Source organism: Triticum aestivum, chromosome 7A (genome assembly GCF_018294505.1).
Source record: "Triticum aestivum cultivar Chinese Spring chromosome 7A, IWGSC CS RefSeq v2.1, whole genome shotgun sequence".
In the NCBI taxonomy this organism is placed as follows: Eukaryota; Viridiplantae; Streptophyta; class Magnoliopsida; order Poales; family Poaceae; genus Triticum; species Triticum aestivum.
The window spans coordinates 77400030-77419256 of record NC_057812.1 but is presented as its reverse complement, the minus strand read 5'-3'; the positions used below and the strand labels follow the sequence as shown (position 1 = coordinate 77419256).

The 19227-nt window shown below is 43.4% G+C and overlaps 1 pseudogene; it reads right to left on the bottom strand.

Annotated features, from left to right (window-relative positions):
- Positions 1–574: 574 nt before the first annotated feature.
- Positions 575–18204, bottom strand: LOC123149020 (long chain acyl-CoA synthetase 4-like; annotated as a pseudogene).
- Between the last annotated feature and the right edge of the window lie 1023 nt (positions 18205–19227).

Sequence of the window (19227 nt, the reverse complement as noted above, 5' to 3'; positions counted from 1 at the left end):
CGACAGTAGAATAGAATTTCAGCGGCAGTACGCACGCCAGACGCCCGGTCTCGCTTGCGACGGTGACATGCTCTGTGCCATCTAGCCGATGCCTCTCCCTTTCGCGTTGGCATTCACTCACTTGGTAGCAGCATGTGGACTGCTTTTGGGAAAGTTCGCTCATCCGTCAGTGGAGCTCAGAATGTTCAAAACCATAAGACAGCGTTTGACTGCTGACCATTGATTCAACGCCCCCCTCCAGTTTTAATGGTGGCAAAGAAAATTATTTCATCTAAAAGAAATGATGCCAAAAAGCACAGTGATAATATTGGTGGGATACAGGTCAACAAAGACAGAAGAGAAGATTCGGAAGAACTGGCCGAGAATCTTCAAGCCTGTCTCCGCGTATAGGGCAGGGAATTTAAGAATGCCGGAGGGTGACGCCGGCGTCCGGGCCTGCGCTGACGCCGGGCTGCTGACCGGAGAAGGCCGCACCAGCAACAGTAATAAGCCAATCAATCAGAGGGGTGCAGACAGAGCACCGAATAGGATTCAGAGGGAAGGAATATCGGTTGTGTGAAAAACGTAGGCAGCCTTCAGCAACAAGCCTTGTCGTATTAATTAACCCGGAGGGAATATCATCATTATGTGAAAAACGTAAGCAACCATTGACAACAAAGTCTTGTACATTAATTAATTAATTTACATACACACGCGCGCACACGAGGATTCGATGGAAGCGCCGAGGATCGAGAAACCGTTTCGCTGCTGTTCAGAGTGCCCGCTCTCCTACTTTGAGCTCTTGTAGAGCGCGTCGATGGCTCCCTGAACATTAACGCAAAACATGATTCAGGTAAGCAATGGCGGTTTTTAGTCTTACTTGTGCAAACTGTAGAACTTTTGAAAAAAGAACGGCACGATAAGCCGGAATTGGGGAAAAGTGTGCGTTTCATTATGAGGTCTGACCTGGTAGTACTTGAGCATCTGAGGCCGTTTCTTCTTGTACGTCGGGGTGATGAGGTCGCGCTCCATGTCGAACGGCACCGCGTCAAGATGGACCGCCCTTACGAACTCGAACCCTTTCAGCTGGCAAAGGCGAAAACAACGGGGACATGTTAATACTGGCTGGAACAAACAGTGGTGGTAATTGGGCTGTAGATGGCTAAAACAGGGCGCTTTACCTTCTTCTCCTTTGCAGCCTTTGCGAGTTCTGCTATAAAATGCTCTTTAGTCTTCGCGTTCTCGCATAGTTCTTCCAGATTTCCAGTGATTCCATTCTGTCCAGCCCAGTTCTCGAGCGCTTGTTGGTTGGGGTTTATCACAGCAATAAGGAAAGATTCAAAGCTGTTCCCGTACACCCATATCTGAAATTGATCGGCAGAAACATGAATACTGAGACAAATGGCGGATGAATTGGATATAGAAAATAGACCAAAAACATTATCTATGTCTTGCATGTATGCCCTTCTTTTTTTGACACATGTGCTCTGTGTAGTCTCTCAAATGATCGCAAGCGAAACGACAAGAGAAACCACCAACAGAATATAATTTTGAGAAGTCGCTGTTTTCAGGGATTAACATTGATGCATGTTTGGATTATATACCTCTAACTAATGGCTTTTGCGGTGCTACTATGGTAAAAAATTATATTACTGAAGAAATTAAGAAACATGTTATGGCATCAGCGGTCATCACACTGTACCAACTATGAACTTGTCTTCAACTTCAAACTAACACTTTAATTACCTACCTTCAAAATCATGTGCCCTGCACAATTCTTTCACCAAGCATGTGCATAAAAGTAGGACCAAACCCAGTGAAGACAGAAATCGCGACAGTCACTTGCAAAGTGAATAATTGACTAATATTTACCGAATCAATCTCTGGAAGAACACCGTAGATATTCTCTAGATTTTCCACTGCAACATATTCTCCCTGTGAAAGCTTGAATATATTTTTCTTTCTGTCAATGATTTTCAAGGCTCCGTTTGGTTGCCACTCACCAACATCCCCTGTATCATTATTCAACTCACAGTCATCATCTAAAATATAATAACCTAAGATATCCATTGCCTCCAGTTGAAGTTAGGGATATAGCTAACCTGTGTGAAACCATCCATCAGTCAGGACTTCCTGTGTTAGGTCCTCTCTTTTGTAGTATCCAGAGAACAGAACACTTCCCTTTACGCATACCTCGCCACGAGGAATGCTAGCCAGAGCATCATAACCCATCTCTGAAACTGACTCAAGGCGAACGTCTATATGTGGAACTGGTGGGCCAACAGTCCCAGCCATGGAGAATTCATTTGGTATGGCAGCAAAAGATCCCGCACAGGTTTCGGTGAGTCCTAAAATTGGAAAAATTGGAATTATATAGAGCTTTATTAGGAAGTGCTTCTGTCATCTAATAATATGTGCAATTCATCTGCAGGGCTTGTCTACGTAATAATAAAGGAACTTAAACAACAAGGTGCATACCATAGCCTTGAACAACATGTGCACATGTCACAACCCTCAAAAATTCTTCAATCGCCACAGCAAGAGGAGCGCCACCAGAGACGATAATACGGATTTTTCCACCCAGCCTTTCTTTCACCTTAAAGATAAGCACTACGTTAGGACATAGTATATAGACATAAAGTTACATTGACATTTTTAATTCTATCTGATGAAGTATAAGGTTGGTTGCTCTTGAATGTCTAACTGTACCTTGCTGAAAACTAACTTGTCAAAGAATGGAGATGCCTTCTCATGTTTAATTCCTTTCTTCATGCTGTCTAGTTTCCTGATGATTCAATAAAATACGTAGCTATAAAAATAAAGTGATATGTGTACTTAAAAAAAGGGTTCTCGGTTATAATCATGTGCAAACTTACATCTTGTAACCAAGATTGAATAAGGTTTTCTTTAATATACCACCAGCAGAAATCTTGGTTGTAAGACCTACATAAAAATAATAATGCATCGAATATTAGGCAAAGTAAAATAGACATTAGTACATTACATGTAATCTTCCATTGAAGCTATTCGTTACATGTCATCCATCTCTATGAAGTTTGATAGTCTCCGTTTATTTCCTTTTGCAGGCTTATCGATTTTTTCCACCAATACTTTAAGTACGGTTTCAACAACTACATCAACTGAAAGCTACAGCATTTCCTCATTGGTGATTAATTAAGATCTTCGAAATCTATAACAATGAAACCGCAGAAATAACTTTTATTAATGCATTTGGAGATAATGAAACAAATATGAAATAATATCTGAACATGTTCACGTCACTGATAGAAGAAAGCAAGAGTTTACAGAAACTTGTGCAGTTATTACTTCTGTAGCAAGTTATGCAATCGAAGAAAAGTGCTTTATCCAAATGACACAATAATGGATTTTGTATAAATATCTAACTATGTTAACAGCTAACATCTGGAGTTTACCTGAATATATTCTGTCGAGTACACGTGGAACAGCACAAAATACTGTTGGTCTTAGTGCTGCAATATCATCAACCAACAACTTGACATCCTACAGATGCATGACACTAATATCAGTATGAACCAATTGACTACCTAGGTAAATAGAGTATTCACAAAGCATACCCCACGCCAGAATCCGATTCTCGATCCATGAGATATAAACACTTCCTCAAACATCCTATCGAAGACATGAGCTAGTGGAAGATATGACAAATAAACATCGTCTTGATCAAACTGCAACCACAAAGTGGAGAGTAACAAGTATTACTTGTGTGATCCAATGAAGCATGTGCAAAGATTATTTCCTTATGAAATGTGTTGGGGCTATATACTTACAGGTTCACCAATAGATTGCACTACAGAATCAGCACCTGCCAGGTTAATAAGAAGGCTTTCATTTGATATCATAACACCTTTAGGGTCTCCTGTTGTTCCACTTGTGTACATGATCGTGCAGATGTCGGATTTCTTCTTTTCAGGAAGATCAACAGGTTCACCTCCACCCTATAAACATGTCAGGCACACAAGTTTATGAGTAACTTTATTATAATGGTTCAATAGCACGTCATACAGGAGTAACTTGGAAACCTTACATTATGAATGAAATGAACTACAGTTCAGTATTTTCAACTAGAATACAGGACAGTCTGAACTATTTCAATAACAAGGGACCAAGATTATTCACAAAATTTACCTTATTGGTTGTGCAATATATACTATTATAACAATCATGTAAGACATATAAGTAGCTAATATGTCACATTTAATATGATATAGGTAAAGCTACTTCAGGGTTTTGCAGGGGGTGTTAAAGATCTTATTAGGAAGCACTAGATCTATTAAAAAAAAGTCCTATCTTATTAGGAGACATGCCAAAATAAGATAATTTGCATTGCATATTTCTTTTCTTAAAAGAAAGATTGTTGCGAAGCACTTCTTTCCATAACTTCTATCAAAACACCTAAAAGAAGCTAGCTGAAGACCAAATCTTACCGTGATCAGGAATTCCTCCCATGAGAAAATGGACAGCCCATGGTTCTTAGCTTCCTCTTTCTGATCGTTTGTGACTCCTCCTAAGCTGACGATTGCTGAAAATGAGTTAACAATAGAACCAATGTAAGTCCCACAGTGACGAACCATCTAATTGATCGATACCGCTTATTATTGCAACAACTTACTTTTCAAATGCTTTGAAGTGGCATGACAGGTTTTCAAGAGCTGCCACAATTGAAAGCATCAGCAATCAGGGCACTAGGGACTGTAAAGGCTCAAGCAAACAGTAAACGGATCCAGAATTGTAATTTTCTCTTGCTAACACATCTCCTGATCTGTGAGGATAAACATAATTGAGAAAATTGCTTCCATTGGACAGAAGCGAGACCTCTCCGCGGCGCACTGACGATGAATCGGGGAACTAGCCATCTAAATAAGAACTAGCCCAACCTAGATCCTGTGGAGTTGACCCGGCCGTCGCAGTCGGCCGCGGCGGGGGGAACCCGAGAATCGCCTGCAGGGAGCCCATAGCACTCGCCTCTCTCGCGGAACGGACCGCCGTGCCGTCATTGGGACGGGGCTGCACCTCCCGCTGCAAATCTCCAGCGGTGATTCGCCGGGGAAGGCCTGGCGGCGTCGCCCGTGCGGCGCAGATGCCACCGGTGTTCGCCGTCAGTCTTTTATTTTTTTGCTGCACGGTCGTGGGGTTCACCGCGCGACCTTACTGGGCCGGGCCGGGCCGGGCTGATGTAAGGCTACGACTAGACGGGCCGAAAGGGTCGTACATACTTGTTGGACTGTTGTGGTTAACTGACCAGCTCGGTTTTTTTTTTAGAAACCCGTGTGACATTTCTCCATTCCTCCTCTTTCCACATCTCTGAAAGACCATAAAATTTAATACAGCTTGGTATCTACTCCCTTCGTCACATAATATAAGAGCGTTTTTTATACTACACTAGTGGTTCATTTGTGTAGAACTTCTTCTATATTATCATACTATGGGACGGAGGGAGTATTTTCAAACCGGGGTTCATTTGTGTAAAACTTCTCGGATTTTGATATTCATTGTGGGCCAATCATGCGCGCTTAAGAGGAATAAAAATATATTTAACCTAGTGTAGTAGTGATATTCTTTGTTTGAAACTTGTTAATGGAGTGATGAAATTTAGGACTAAGTGGCCGCATTGGTACCTCGCCAATCTTCTTCTCTTCCACAAAAGCAATCAAGAGTTCGGCATGGCAGGTGATGAATTCCACTGCATTAGCACCTGGACAAAAAGGAGAGTATTAGTCGGATCCAATCTTGATTAAACTTGCGTCTTTGCTAGTCGTGAAGATTAGTATAACATGACTTCATGTCTTTCTTTCTTTTGGCGAGCATGTGTAACATACACATTTTTAAACCCTAGAAAAGTATGATTGTTACTAACGGGGCTAGGCACTTGTTTTTGCCAGAATAAAATAATTTACACGCCCCAAAATATGTGATGTGGTTTGAGTTTAAATTTTGAACAAAAACCATGTCACTTATTTTGGGATGGCGGGAGTAGTAAGTACTCCCTCCGTTCTTTTTTCCTCTGCATATTAGGTTTTCTTAGGTTATACTTTTGTGAAATTTGACTAAATTTATATTAAAAAATAAATATATCAAAATATGTGACGTGGTTTTGTAAAATGCACGCACCAGCCAGTTCACCGAAAAGCTTAAGCTGATGGAGAAAGGCGGGTTATGCATTTGTACGTCAACATTCCTTCTCACGCGTGGCTCCGTCAGGCCTCAATGTAGACCAAAATTAGGCTGCATTTTTTTATTTTTAAATTGCGCCAGCCGGGTCTTGAACTTAAGACCTCTTGGCTCTAATACCATGTAAAATTGTATGCATCAGTCAGTTCATCCAAAAGCTCAAACTAATAAAAAGCTGGGTTATGCATTTATACGTCAACAGTTTCTGTTGTCCCACGACGACGTGCGAGCTCGACTTTAAGATGGTGGTTTTGGGCAATCCGATGGCTATGGTTTTGTGACTCACAGTCCTGAGATGCAGGGATATGAATGAGGTGGTAGGTCATATGTGCTTTGTCTTAGGGCAGTTAGGTTTTTTGATGTACTAGGTTCGAGTTCCAGTCGAAGTAGATTTGGATCGTCGGATTGAGATGGAGGTTACAAGGTTGGCTTTTTTTGGCTAGACGGTAATTACATGCCCAAGTCGTCCTATTATATTTGTATTTGACATGGCTTGGAGAAAAGAAAATACAAGATACTCCCTCCGTTTCTTTACTTCACATATTAGGTTTGTCTTCAGTCAAACCTTTTAAAGTTTGACCAAGTTTATAGAAAAATACAAACATTCACAATACTAAATACATATAATTAGATCCATCATAAAAAAGGTATGTGGATTTTCATAATCTTTAATATAAATTTGGTCAAATTGAAGGAAATATGCCCTAGAGACAATAATAAAGTTATTATTTATTTCCTTATATCATGATAAATGTTTATTATTCATGCTAGAATTGTATTAACCGGAAACATAATACATGTGTGAATACATAGACAAACAAAGTGCCACTAGTATGCCTCTACTTGACTAGCTCGTTAATCAAAGATGGTTATGTTTCCTAACCATGAACAAAGAGTTGTTATTTGATTAACGGGATCACATCATTAGATGAATGATCTGATTGACATGACCCATTCCATTAGCTTAGCACCCGATCGTTTAGTATGTTGCTATTGCTTTCTTCATGACTTATACATGTTCCTATGACTATGAGATTATGCAACTCCCGTTTGCCGGAGGAACACTTTGTGTGCTACCAAACGTCACAACGTAAATGGGTGATTATAAAGGTGCTCTACAGGTGTCTCCAAAGGTAGATGTTGGGTTGGCGTATTTCGAGATTATGATTTGTCACTCCGATTGTCGGAGAGGTATCTCTGGGCCCTCTCGGTAATGCACATCACATAAGCCTTGCAAGCATTACAACTAATGAGTTAGTTGCGAGATGATGTATTACGGAACGAGTAAAGAGACTTGCCGGTAACGAGATTGAACTAGGTATTGGATACCGACGATCGAATCTCGGGCAAGTAACATACCGATGACAAAGGGAACAACGTATGTTGTTATGCGGTCTGACCGATAAAGATCTTCGTAGAATATGTAGGAGCCAATATGGGCATCCAGGTCCCGCTATTGGTTATTGACCGGAGATTTGTCTCAGTCATGTCTACATTGTTCTCGAACCGTAGGGTCCGCACGCTTAACGTTACGATGACAGTTATTATGAGTTTATGCATTTTGATGTACCGAAGTTAGTTCGGAGTCCCGGATGTGATCACGGACATGACGAGGAGTCTCGAAATGGTTGAGACATAAAGATTGATATATTGGATGACTATATTCGGACACCGGAAGTGTTCCGGGGAGGTTTCGGATAAAACTGGAGCACCGGGGGGTTACCGGAACCCCCCGGGGGGTTAATGGGCCTCATGGGCCTAAAGTGGAGAAGAGGAAGGGGCTGCCAGGGCAGGCCGCGCGCCCCCTCTCCCCCTAGTCCGAATTGGACAAGGAGGGAGGGGCGGCGCCCCCCTTTCCTTCTCTCCTTCCACCTCTCCTACTTGGACAAGGAAAAGGGAGGGGAGTCCTACTCCCGGTAGGAGTAGGACTCCTCCTGCGCGCCTCCTCTAGGGCCGCCCGCACCCCCCCTTGGATCCTTTATATACGGAGGCAGGGGGGCACCCTAGAACACGCAAGTTGATCCTCGTGATCGTTCCTTAGCCGTGTGCGGTGCCCCCCTCCACCATATTCCACCTCGGTCATATCGTTGCAGTCCTTAGGCGAAGCCCTGCGTCGGTAGAACATCATCATCGTCACTACGCCGTTGTGCTGACAGAACTCATCCCCGAAGTTTTGCTGGATCGGAGCCCGGGGAGCGTCATCAAGCTGTACGTGTGCTAAGAGCTCGGAAGTGCCGGAGTAACGGTACTTGGATCGGTCGGATCGGGAAGACGTACGACTACTTCCTCTATGTTGCGTCAACGCTTCCGTAGTCGATCTACCAGGGTACGTAGATCATACTCTCCTCTTTCGTAGCTATGCATCACCATGATCTTGCGTGTGCGTAGGAAATGTTTTGAAATTACTACGAAACCCATCAGTGGCATCCGAGCCTAGGTTTTATATGTTGATGTTATATGCATGAGTAGAACACAAGTGAGTTGTGGGCGATATAAGTCATACTGCTTACCAGCATGTCATACTTTGGTTCGGCGGTATTGTTGGACGAAGCGGCCCGGACCAACATTACGCGTACGCTTACGCGAGACTGGTTCTCCCGACGTGCTTTGCACAGAGGTGGCTTGCGGGTGACAGTTTCTCCAACTTTAGTTGAACCGAGTGTGGCTACGTCCGGTCCTTGCGAAGGTTAAAACAGCACCAACTTGACAAACTATCGTTGTGGTTTTGATGCGTAGGTAAGATTGGTTCTTGCTTAAGCCCGTAGCAGCCACGTAAAACTTGCAACAACAAAGTAGAGGACGTCTAACTTGTTTTTGCAGGGCATGTTGTGATGTGATATGGTCAAGACATGATGCTAAATTTTATTGTATGAGATGATCATGTTTTGTAACCGAGTTATCGGCAACTGGCAGGAGCCATATGGTTGTCGCTTTATTGTATGCAATGTAATCGCGCTGTAATGCTTTACTTTATCACTAAGCGGTAGCGATAGTCGTGGAAGCATAAGATTGGCGAGACGACAATGATACTACGATGGAGATCAAGGTGTCGCGCCGGTGACGATGGTGATCACGACGGTGCTTCGAAGATGGAGATCACAAGCACAAGATGATGATGGCCATATCATATCACTTATATTGATTGCATGTGATGTTTATCTTTTATGCATCTTATCTTGCTTTGATTGACGGTAGCATTATAAGATGATCTCTCACTACAATTATCAAGAAGTGTTCTCCCTGAGTATGCACCGTTGCGAAAGTTCTTCGTGCTGAGACACCACGTGATGATCGGGTGTGATAGGCTCTACGTTCAAATACAACGGGTGCAAAATAGTTGCACACGCGGAATACTCAGGTTATACTTGACGAGCCAAGCATATACAGATATGGCCTCAGAACACGGAGACCGAAAGGTCGAGCATGAATTATATAGTAGATATGATCAACATAGTGATGTTCACCAATGAAACTACTCCATCTCACGTGATGATCGGACATGGTTTAGTTGATTTGGATCACATAATCACTTAGAGGATTAGAGGGATGTCTATCTAAGTGGGAGTTCTTTTAAGTGAATTAATTGAACCTAAATTTATCATGAAACTTAGTACCTGATAGTATCTTGCTTGTTTATGGTTGATTGTAGATAGATGGCTCGTGCTGTTGTTCCGTTGAATTTTAATGTGTTCCTTGAGAAAGCAAAGTTGAAAGATGATGGTAGCAATTACACGGACTGGGTCCGTAACTTGAGGATTATCCTCATTGCTGCATAGAAGAATTACGTCCTGGAAGCATCACTGGGTGCCAGGCCTATTGCTGGAGCAACACCAAATGTTATGAACGTCTGGCAGAGCAAAGCTGATGACTACTCGATAGTTCAGTGTGCCATGCTTTACAGCTTAGAATCGGGACTTCAACGATGTTTTGAACGTCATGGAGCATATGAGATGTTCCAGGAGTTGAAGTTAATATTTCAAGCAAATGCCCGGATTGAGAGATATGAAGTCTCCAATAAGTTCTATAGCTGCAAGATGGAGGAGAACAGTTCTGTCAGTGAGCATATACTCAAAATGTCTGGGTATAATAATCACTTGATTCAATTGGGAGTTAATCTGCCAGATGATTGCGTCATTGATAGAATTCTCCAATCACTGCCACCTAGCTACAAGAGCTTCGTGATGAACTATAATATGCAAGGGATGAATAAGACTATTCCCGAGCTCTTCGCAATGCTGAAAGCTGCGGAGGTAGAAATCAAGAAGGAGCATCAAGTGTTGATGGTCAACAAGACCACTAGTTTCAAGAAAAAGGGCAAAGGGAAGAAGAAGGGGAACTTCAAGAAGAACGGCAAGCAAGTTGCTGCTCAAGAGAAGAAACCCAAGTCTGGACCTAAGCCTGAAACTGAGTGCTTCTACTGCAAGCAGACTGGTCACTGGAAGCGGAACTGCCCCAAGTATTTGGCGGATAAGAAGGATGGCAAGGCGAACAAAGGTATATGTGATATACATGTTATTGATGTGTACCTTACTAATGCTCACAGTAGCACCTGGGTATTTGATACTGGTTCTGTTGCTAATATTTGCAACTCGAAATAGGGACTACGGATTAAGCGAAGATTGGCTAAGGACGAGGTGACGATGCGCGTGGGAAACGGTTCCAAAGTCGATGTGATCGCGGTCGGCACGCTACCTCTACATCTACCTTCGGGATTAGTATTAGACCTAAATAATTGTTATTTGGTGCCAGCGTTGAGCATGAACATTATATCTGGATCTTGTTTAATGCGAGACGGTTATTCATTTAAATCTGAGAATAATGGTTGTTCTATTTATATGAGTAATATCTTTTATGGTCATGCACCCTTAAAGAGTGGTCTATTCTTGTTGAATCTCGATAGTAGTGACACACATATTCATAATGTTGAAGCCAAAAGATGCAGAGTTGATAATGATAGTGCAACTTATTTGTGGCACTGCCATTTAGGTCATATCGGTGTAAAGCGCATAAAGAAACTCCATACTGATGGACTTTTGGAACCACTTGATTATGAATCACTTGGTACTTGCGAACCGTGCCTCATGGGCAAGATGACTAAAACACCGTTCTCCGGTACTATGGAGAGAGCAACAGATTTGTTGGAAATCATACATACAGATGTATGTGGTCTGATGAATATTGAGGCTCGTGGCGGATATCATTATTTTCTCACCTTCACAGATGACTTAAGCAGATATGGGTATATCTACTTAATGAAACATAAGTCTGAAACATTTAAAAAGTTCAAAGAATTTCATAGTGAAGTTGAAAATCATCGTAACAAGAAAATAAAGTTTCTACGATCTGATCGTGGAGGAGAATATTTGAGTTACGAGTTTGGTGTACATTTGAAAAATTGTGGAATAGTTTCACAACTCACGCCACCCGGAACACCACAGCGTAATGGTGTGTCCGAACGTCGTAATCATACTTTACTAGATATGGTGCGATCTATGATGTCTCTTACTGATTTACCGCTATCGTTTTGGGGATACGCTCTAGAGACGACCGCATTCACGTTAAATAGGGCACCATCAAAATCTGTTGAGACGACGCCTTATGAACTGTGGTTTGGCAAGAAACCAAAGTTGTCGTTTCTGAAAGTTTGGGGCTGCGATGCTTATGTGAAAAAGCTTCAACCTGATAAGCTTGAACCCAAATCGGAGAAATGTGTCTTCATAGGATATCCAAAGGAAACTATTGGATACACCTTCTATCACAGATCCGAAGGCAAGACTTTTGTTGCTAAATTTAGAAACTTTCTGGAGAAGGAGTTTCTCTCGAAAAAAGTGAGTGGGAGGAAAGTAGAACTTGACGAGGTAACTGTACCTGCTCCCTTATTGGAAAGTAGTACTTCACAGAAAATTGTTTCAGTGACACCTACACCAGTCAGTTAGGAAGCTAATGATGATGATCATTAAACTTTAGATCAAGATACTACTGAACCTCGTAGATCAACCAGAGTGAGATCCGCACCAGAGTGGTATGGTAATCCTGTTCTGGAAGTCATGCTACTAGATCATGATGAACCTATGAACTATGAAGAAGCGATGGTGAGCCCAGATTCCGCAAAATGGCTGGAAGCCATGAAATCTGAGATGAGATCCATGTATGAGAACAAAGTATGGACTTTGGTTGACTTGCCCGATGATCGGCGAGCAATTGAGAATAAATGGATCTTCAAGAAGAAGACTGCCGCTGATGGTAATGTTACTGTCTACAAAGCTCGACTTGTCGCAAAAGGTTTTCGGCAAGTTCAAGGGATTGACTACGATGAGACCTTCTCACCCGTAGTGATGCTTAAGTCTGTCCGAATCATGTTAGCAATTGCCGCATTTTATGATTATGAAATTTGGCAGATGGATGTCAAAACTGCATTCCTGAATGGATTTCTGGAAGAAGAGTTGTATATGATGCAACCAGAAGGTTTTGTCGATCCAAAGGGAGCTAACAAAGTGTGCAAGCTCCAGCGATCCATTTATGGACTGGTGCAAGCCTCTCGGAGTTGGAATAAACGCTTTGATAGTGTGATCAAAGCATTTGGGTTTATACAGACTTTCGGAGAAGCATGTATTTACAAGAAAGTGAGTGGGAGTTCTGTAGCATTTCTGATATTATATGTGGATGACATATTACTGATTGGAAATGATATAGAATTTCTGGATAGCATAAAGGGATACTTGAATAAAAGTTTTTCAATGAAAGACCTCGGTGAAGCTGCTTACATATTAGGCATAAAGATCTATAGAGATAGATCAAGACGCTTAATTGGACTTTCACAAAGCACATACCTTGACAAGATTTTGAAAAAGTTCAAAATGGATCAAGCAAAGAAAGGGTTCTTACCTGTGTTACAAGGTGTGAAGTTGAGTCAGACTCAATGCCCGACCACTGCAGAAGATAGAGAGAAAATGAAAGATGTTCCCTATGCTTCAGCCATAGGCTCTATCATGTATGCAATGTTGTGTACCAGACCTGATGTGTGCCTTGCTATAAGCTTAGCATGGAGGTACCAAAGTAATCCAGGAGTGGATCACTGGACAGCGGTCAAGAACATCCTGAAATACCTGAAAAGGACTAAGGATATGTTTCTCGTATATGGAGGTGACAAAGAGCTCATCGTAAAAGGTTACGTTGATGCAAGCTTTGACACTGATCCGGACGATTCTAAATCGCAAACCGGATACGTGTTTACATTAAACGGTGGAGCTGTCAGTTGGTGCAGTTCTAAACAAAGCGTCGTAGAGGGATCTACATGTGAAGCGGAGTACATAGCTGCTTCGGAAGCAGCAAATGAAGGAGTCTGGATGAAGGAGTTCATATCCGATCTAGGTGTCATACCTAGTGCATCGGGTCCAATGAAAATCTTTTGTGACAATACTGGTGCAATTGCCTTGGCAAAGGAATCCAGGTTTCACAAGAGAACCAAGCACATCAAGAGACGCTTCAATTCCATCCGGGATCTAGTCCAGGTGAGAGACATAGAGATTTGCAAGATACATACGGATCTGAATGTTGCAGACCCGTTGACTAAGCCTCTTCCACGAGCAAAACATGATCAGCACCAAGGCTCCATGGGTGTTAGAATCATTACTATGTAATCTAGATTATTGACTCTAGTGCAAGTGGGAGACTGAAGGAAATATGCCCTAGAGGCAATAATAAAGTTATTATTTATTTCCTTATATCATGATAAATGTTTATTATACATGTTAGAATTGTATTAACCGGAAACATAATACATGTGTGAATACATAGACAAACAAAGTGCCACTAGTATGCCTCTACTTGACTAGCTCGTTACTCAAAGATGGTTATGTTTCCTAACCATGAACAAAGAGTTGTTATTTGATTAACGGGATCACATCATTAGGTGAATGATCTGATTGACATGACCCATTCCATTAGCTTAGCACCCGATCGTTTAGTATGTTGCTATTGCTTTCTTCATGACTTATACATGTTCCTATGACTATGAGATTATGCAACTCCCGTTTGCCGGAGGAACACTTTGTGTGCTACCAAACGTCACAACGTAAATGGGTGATTATAAAGGTGCTCTATAGGTGTCTCCAAAGGTAGATGTTGGGTTGGCGTATTTCGAGATTAGGATTTGTCACTCCGATTGTCGGAGAGGTATCTCTGGGCCCTCTCGGTAATGCACATCACATAAGCCTTGCAAGCATTACAACTAATGAGTTAGTTGCGAGATGATGTATTACGGAACGAGTAAAGAGACTTGCCGGTAACGAGATTGAACTAGGTATTAGATACCGACGATCGAATTTCGGGCAAGTAACATACCGATGACAAAGGGAACAACGTATGTTGTTATGCGGTCTGACCGATAAAGATCTTCGTAGAATATGTAGGAGCCAATATGGGCATCCAGGTCCCGCTATTGGTTATTGACCGGAGATTTGTCTCAGTCATGTCTACATTGTTCTCGAACCATAGGGTCCGCACGCTTAACGTTACGATGACAGTTATTATGAGTTTATGCATTTTGATGTATCGAAGTTAGTTCGAAATCCCGGATGTGATCACAGACATGACGAGGAGTCTTGAAATGGTCGAGACATAAAGATTGATATATTGGATGACTATATTCGGACACCGGAAGTGTTCCGGGGAGGTTTCGGATAAAACTGGAGCACCGAGGGGTTACCGGAACCCCCCGGGGGGTTAATGGGCCTCATGGGCCTAAAGTGGAGAAGAGGAAGGGGCTGCCAGGGCAGGCCGCGCGCCCCCTCTCCCCCTAGTCCGAATTGGACAAGGAGGGAGGGGCGGCGCCCCCCCTTTCCTTCTCTCCTTCCACCTCTCCTACCTGGACAAGGAAAAGGAAGGGGAGTCCTACTCCCAGTAGGAGTAGGACTCCTCCTGCGCGCCTCCTCTAGGGCCGGCCGCACCCCCCCTTGGATCCTTTATATACGGAGGCAGGGGGGCACCCTAGAACACACAAGTTGATCCTCGTGATTGTTCCTTAGCCGTGTGCGGTGCCCCCCTCCACCATATTTCACCTCGGTCATATCGTTGCAGTCCTTAGGCGAAGCCCTGCGTTGGTAGAACATCATCATCGTCACCACGCCGTTGTGCTGACGGAACTCATCCCCGAAGCTTTGCTGGATCGGAGCCCGGGGAGCGTCATCGAGCTGTACGTGTGCTAAGAACTCGGAGGTGCCGGAGTAACGGTACTTGGATCGGTCGGATCGGGAAGACGTACGACTACTTCCTCTATGTTGCGTCAACGCTTCCGCAGTCGATCTACCAGAGTACGTAGATCATACTCTCCCCTCTCATTGCTATGCATCACCATGATCTTGCGTGTGCGTAGGAATTTTTTTGAAATTACTACAAAACCCATCACAAATTTCACAAAGTTTGACTTGAGAAAAGACTAATATGCAAAGGAAAAAAGAAACACGAGGAGTACTTACTAATATTATATTCTATGAAAAAAAATTCTAGTCCTTTAACTACTCCCTCTGTCTCATAATGTAAAACGTTTTTTGACACTACACTACACTAGTGTCAAAAAGTATCTTACATTATGAAACGGAGGGAGTAATTTTCTAGGGTTTTAAAAGTGGTCTGTTAGACTTGGCAGATACTACGTACCAAGAGTGTCGTAGAGCGGCACGCAGCAAACTCCAAGGGCATTGCAAGCCTGCAGTATATGGTGAAATAAGTTGCAAAGCCAGACAAAAACATATGTATATACAATATTCATCTGGAAGTACTGCAATGTTTTTCACTACAACATCATATACGGGGATAAACACTATTTGAGTGAGGGATGATTAAGTAATGATTTACCTACATGCTGATAATCCATTCCGGACAATTTGCACCGTAGATGCCAGCGCGTTCACCCTGAAATTAACATCACTTTATTTCAACTTTCTTGTGAGGATATTATGGTACGTATCAGAGGGTTCGTTAGTAAACATTCGGACAACACGTACGAGAGTTGTTTTTGTCAAACACAAATTAATTTAATTTGTGTTAATGGAAAACGAATATGATAGATGCAGCATCTACACGGCAAGCACGATCGAACTGGTCAACTCTTCCCTGCAGCTAGCGTATGAGCTGGTCAGACTTGAAATGGTTCTGGTGAAGACTAGACTATTCCATGCAAGAGAAAACTTCAAGGGTGGACTTTCTTCGCATCCAGACCACTAGACCAGCCATATCCATGTGACAGTGGTTGTATATTTTGTAGTACTAGTATATATCTGGTTGTAATTTAAGCTTATACAGGATACTGGAAGGGATAAGCATGCTATCCTTTTGTTAAAGCCAAAGGTGATAACACTAACGGTCATTGGCTGATGATGCACCCCATCACCTTTTTAATTGAAACACTTGCAAAGTTGCTACCCAACAACAACAAAAAGATCTCATCATGAGACTATTAACCAAGTATTCTCAACCGCAACTATATTGGTGGTGAGCAGCATATCCGGTATTATTAATAGGTGTATCACTTAACTAATGCAGTTTAGCTACATGTCAGTCAGCTGAATTTCGAAATCGGGTCAATTGATTTTGAATGAAGGAAGGGGAAGGAAAGAGCCTCGCCTGAGAGATGAAGAGGCTCACTGTCAGCACCCCTTTATCTATCTTAGGGTTCAAGGGCGGTGGTGGGGCTTTGCCGGAGAAAAAAAATGGACGCGGGCGGGGCTAGAAGGGTTGACCCGGGGCGGCAGCAAGACCCGTGGTGGGGCGAGGCGGTTGCTGGCGGCGGCAGCACACGGCGGGTAGAGGAAAACGCACTGAGGAAGAAGACATAATCTGGGCCGTTCAATTTTCCATCTAACGCTTTAAACTGATCCAGACCAAATTGACTGACCCAAATCAAAATTTCAGTTGATTGACTCCTAGCCATTCCCTAACTAATGAATTCCTCAACGGTTTGTTCAACTTGGCAGCTGTGGACATCGTGGTCCAACCGTGCTCCAGCTAATTAACCGATTACACGAGCAAGCTGTGCACGCGATATGGGCATATTATACCTCCACTAACGAACTGTATTGCTAATGATATAGTATTAACAAGTAGCCTGGCGTACGCGTAATTATTACTAGTTGCTGCTACTACTTAATTATATAATTCCGGAGGATTAGGATCGAGAGCAGGGCTTGGAATTTTCTGTCCCCGTGTTGGATCGATTCATGAGCAGTTGACCATCGATCGATCTGATCGCCCAAATTAAGTTTTAGCTGTGGCTTCACATTGTGATAGCTGGTCTACATCATCACGGTCACAATCAAGCTGTGTGTATGCACGCACGCACGCACGCACCTGTTTGACTCCGGAATTGCTCATGGCGGCGGCGAGCTTGATCACGACGTCGCAGACCTCCCTGTAAGTCATCCAGGCGTAGTCGCCGGCCTGCATGGTATTTTGATTCAGCTGCTGGCTCCATTGATTCAAGCTGGCAGAGGGAATCGGCACGGGTTGGCTAGTTGAACTGAGATTCAAGTAAGTACCTTGCCGTCGACAACTGGCCGGTGACCGAGCATCGGGTTGCTGGGGTACTTCTCCACGGAAGCGCTGCAGGATCGCTCGCAAAAGGCGTGTTAGATCGATGGACGAAGCTTCAGAAACAGAGCGGGTTTGAGCATGTGCAGCTCGATCGCCATGGATTTTTTTTAAGCGTATGCTGGCACGGTGGTCGCCGGCCATACGTCCAGCGAGGTGGGATGGGAGTGGGAGTGGGAGGGGTTGCGTGCTAGCTGAATAGCTCACCGGAAGAGGTCCCAGAGGCAGTCGACGCCGGGCGGCGACTGCAGCAGCCCGGTGTCCTTGGCCAGCACGTTCCGGTACGACGGCCCGGCATTCCCCTCGGCGCCGCCCGACTCCACAAGGAACTTCATCGCCTCCGACGACGACTGTACGATACGAGAGCGAAGGGAGAATAGTTGAGGATGGGATGGATCGGAGAAAGGTAGCTGCTGACACGATGCTGGACGGAACAGACAGAGACAGAGAGATCGGAAAGATACATAACATAGTACCATATATACAGCCGTTGGGAGACGTGCTGGAAGCTGTTGCAAGTTTTTTTTTTTGACAGAGAGAGAAGGAAGCCGTTGCAAGTTGGAGTAGTCGTCTCTTCTCAAGACTAAAAAAAGATCTCTGAAAATTATATTCGGACACGAGGCCCACCAGCCCGCGTCGTACGATGGAAATTGTATTACAGATTGCCCTAAGCATAAAACGTTTTTGTAGGCAGACTATACTGTACGGCGCGGAAAGCGTATAGTGGTAAGCAAACTTCAATTGATATAACAGTACATAGACATGTACTCCCGCTGTTAGGCCGGGGGGAGTATTCTAGAAGGAAAACCAGTCATGTATATTAGGGGAAAAAAAGGCATATATCGTACTATAGTTGGATTTTTTTAACATCAGTATAGACACAAACGTTTATATACACGCGCATACACTCATCCCTACAAACACACGCACGCACACCCTACCCTTATAAGCACCTCTCAGCAATAAATGCGAGCACCAGGATTTAAGTCCTGGTCCCTATAAACACACGCACGCACACCCTATCCCTATAAGCACCTCTTAAAAATAAATGCGAGCACCAGGATTTAAGTCCTGGTCCCTATAAACACACTCACGCACACCCTATCCCTATAAGCACCTCTTAAAAATAAATGCGAGCACCAGGATTTAAGTCCTGATGGACTGGGGATACCACAGAACCTCTAAAAGCATATCCAACAACCGCGCAACGCGCCGCGCGTTAAAAGTAGGAATACAACGCTGGGTTAGCCAGCTTTTGCACGCGGCGGTGCGCTGACTCCAGCGGCTGCTGCAAATTAAAGCGTGCGCGAGCCGCTCCAGCAGACGCGGTATATTTCATCTGTTTTTTCCTACTACGATTCATAGTTCATCCGACTCGGACTCTGCCTGCTTCTACGATAGTCTACTTCTACGATACAAAATAAAACGAAAAACGTGTACTACTCGTCTGAC